The following is a 3,988-nucleotide window of genomic DNA, read 5'->3' on the forward strand; positions in this document are numbered from 1 at the left end:
GTGTTTGTAAATATATATGCATATGGGGTGGGGGGGTGAATGTATGTGTTTATGTTGGCATGCATGTACGTATGTATTCATGTATGTACGCATGTATTATGCATGCATGTGCTGTATCTTTGTGTTTCCCTTCCCTCCACAAACTGATAATCGGCAAAAGAAACTGATAGATTAAGTATCAGGTTCTTTTAAAAGAAAAGAAAAAAAAGCACTGGGGTCGATTCGTTCAACAAAAAACCTTTCATAGCGGTGCCCCAGCATGGCAGCATTTCAATGACTGAAACAAGTAAAAGATAAAAGATAAAATTTATGGTGAAATAACCTTGATTATTATTTATTTCTTTATTGCCCACAGGGGGATAAACATAGAGGGAACAAACAAGGATAGACAAAGAGATTGTTACTGCATAGAGATTTTACCTTTTATGGAATCGAACCATAATATATTAAGACCAATTACATCTTGTTGTTAAACTTTAGGCCTTGTGTCAAGTTAAATTAATATCAATGACATTGGTACAAGGTCAGCAGTTTCGGGCAATAATATTCGTACTTATTTTATCCATCCCGAAAGGATGGAAGGCAAAGTCAACCCTGGTGGTATTTGAACTCGGAACGTAAAGTCAGAAAGAATGCCGCTAAGCATTTTGCCCGGGGCGGTAGCGTTTGTAACGGCCCGATGCTTTTGATATACGAGAAATATCTGACGCAGGCCGAAAATGTTCCGTATCATTTAAGTTATCTCCCTTACATTAAAGACTGAAAGTACGGTTCAGTCGATTATGAGAATCTGGAGGAAATCAATAATAGAACGTCGCGTTGGTGAAATCTTGATCGTTGGCTTCATTTCTGACAAATTAAAAAGTATGCGAATATATTATTGTGTGTATGAGACAAGAGAAAATTAAAACTGTATGAAAAGCATGTAGTGTTTCACCATCTTCATATACACGTGTGTTTACATACAGACATGCTGACATAAGTACCTATATATGTGTGTGTATGTGTATGTATGCATGTACACACACATACGCATGCATATATATATATATATTGCAAGACAATGTGTGAGAGAAATTGTGATGTAACAGGACAGAAATGTGTCTGCATGGATGATGGTGTCCTTGCTTTTAATGATTCTGAAAAGAAAGAGGCTTGGAGAAGCCATTATGAAAGGCTGCTGAATGTGGAGAATGAATGGGAGGAGGAGAGTTTGTCAAATGTTGATCCACTAGAGGGACCAGCTACCCAAATAGATAGCATCCTAGTAGAGCTAAACAACAGCAGTATTCGTCCTATTTTTTGAACTGCCATGTTGGCTTGGCAATAACTATTAACATCCAGTACTGCTGCCGTAGTCTCCTTTTGAGAGACTTAGAAATATTAATATTTCTATTTTTGAAAACCAGTGAATGTATTCCACTTAATTTAGGTAAATAATCCTTCATACAGACGGGCAGTAGAGATGCCTGCTGGGTTCGGCTGCTCTACATTGATAAGGGGCAACACCTTCAAACTGGTCTGTAGATGCCAGACCAGCATGGGGAAGTGACTGACCTCCACTGTTTGAAGGTTATAATGGACACAGGTTTATGTGTCACATAGCTAGCTAGAGGTGATGGCCTCTTGGAGCTAATCAACGGCAGCATTCGTCCTATTTTTGGGACTGCCTTGTTGGCTTCGCGATAGCTATTAATATCTAATACCACTGCTGTAGTCTCCTTTAGAGAGACTTAGAAATATTAATATATATATATATATATATATATATATATATATATATATATATATATACATACATACATATTTATACACATATATACATATATAACACACACACACACACATATCTATACATGTACACATACATATATATATGTTGTGCTTGGGAACGAAGATCCATCAAGCCGAGTGATATCGTAATTGAGGCAGATATTGAAATCGTAGTTATGGCAACTGGCACGTAAAAGCACCCATTACACTCTTGGAGTGGTTGGCATTAGGAAGGGCATCAGCCATAGAAACCATGCCAAATCAGACGAGTATCTGGTGCAGCCCCTCAGCTTACCAGCCTTGATCAAACCGTCCAACTCATGCCAGCATGGACAACTGACATTAAATAATGATGTGTGTGTGTGTGTGTATGTATGATGATTGCAACACACACACCACACACCATCACACAGCACAATCCCTCCATTGATGAGCCCGCAGATGACATTTAAGACCAGCTGCTGACTGACAGGGTTTAAAACACAAGTGGAAGATATTATTTAAGCTTCTTCTATATCTTTGCCCTTTGGAATCTGATTCTGAAGGAATGTTTTTGTGAACTAGCATATGTCTTTTAAATCCAGATATTGTCTTACAAGTTTTGTGACATATGACACAAGTTGTAAGAGGCGGTTGGTGTCCAAGATCATTATGTATCTGGGCATTTCGCTTTTCATGTGACTTGATATGGTTCACATATCCTGTTTTTGACAACAGAACATGATCACACATAATACATATCCAATGTTCACTGTTGATTTCAGTTCCATTCATTCCTTTGCGGAGTGCTGAATTATCTTTTCCTCTCAGGTGTTGCAACCAATCCTAACAACACCTCTCCACATGTTCCGATCCAGAACATCAATTTCCCAATCACTTTTGTCCATATCTAGTTTCTTCAGGTTTTTCTTCACACAGTTTTTATACCTTATCCTTGGCTTATGTTGTGGTCACTTACCAGACTTGAGTTCACCATAAAAAAGATGCTTTGGCAATCGCTCATCTTTCATTCTAATAACACATCCAGCCCATCTCATTTGAGTTAAGATAACGTTCAATTGAGCTACTATGTGCCATTTGCAAAACTTCTGTATCCAGTATGAAACATTCCCACTTGACTCCCAAAATACATCTGAGGCTCTTTTGATGAAATCTCTCCAGCATTTTCATATGACGCATATAAGTGGTCCATGTCTCACTCGAATAAAGAAGTGCCATCAATACACACATTTTATAGATATTGATTTTCGCCAGCAGGAAAATACATCTATCTGCCCGTACTCGCTTTTCGAGCTTTCCAAATGCAACACTTCCCTCCCCTATTCAGTAGTTTATCTCTGCATCAAAGCCACCATCTCTTGACAGTATGCTTCCTAGGTAAATAAAAGTGTTAATGACTTCTAACCTTGTTCCATTCACAAAAATGTTTGGTTCAGAATGTGTTTGTCTTGGAGCAGGAGTAAATATTACTTTGCTTTTCCCAAGACTAATTGTGAGTCTAAAATGTACACATGCAGTGGAAAATCTGTCCATTAAATGTTGCATGCCTCCCTCTGAGTGTGCCATTAAATTAGCATCATCAGTGAAAAGTAATCCTTTTACAAGTGTTTTGAAAGTTTTTGCTTTGCAGTTAAACTGATTCAGATTAATAATGTGACCAGATGTCTGAAATCTGATTCTAATTCCCCTGTTGCAATCCTTGAAAGCTTACCAAAGCAATGCAGCAAAATAAATAGAGAAAAGTGAAGGGGCAGGAATATCTCTCTGTTTGACACCATTGTCTACCAAAAATTCATGCGATAGCTCATTAAAGACTACCTGAGCTTTCATATTTCTGCATTGTTCCTTAAAGATGCTCACAAAATGTGTTGGGCAACCAAGTTTACACAAAACAATCCACAGTGCCTCCCTGTTTACCATGTCAAATGCCTTAGTTAAAACTATGAAGACCTGGTAGAGTGGCATTTGTCCCTCTAAGCATTGTTCGTGAACCTGCCACACAGAAAATATCATGTGCATTGTTCCTTAGTCAGGTGTGAAACCACACTGTTCTTCGGGTATCACATATGGGCACATTCTCAACGAGACAATCTAACATGATCCTTGAAAGTATCTTTCCGGTATGTGCCAGGAGAGTTATCGCTCTAGAATTACCACACACTGCTTTTGTGCCCATACCCATGTATAAAGAGATTAGAATGCTATTTATCTATTC

This window comes from Octopus bimaculoides, chromosome 3, assembly GCF_001194135.2.
Source record: "Octopus bimaculoides isolate UCB-OBI-ISO-001 chromosome 3, ASM119413v2, whole genome shotgun sequence".
NCBI lineage: Eukaryota > Metazoa > Mollusca > Cephalopoda > Octopoda > Octopodidae > Octopus > Octopus bimaculoides.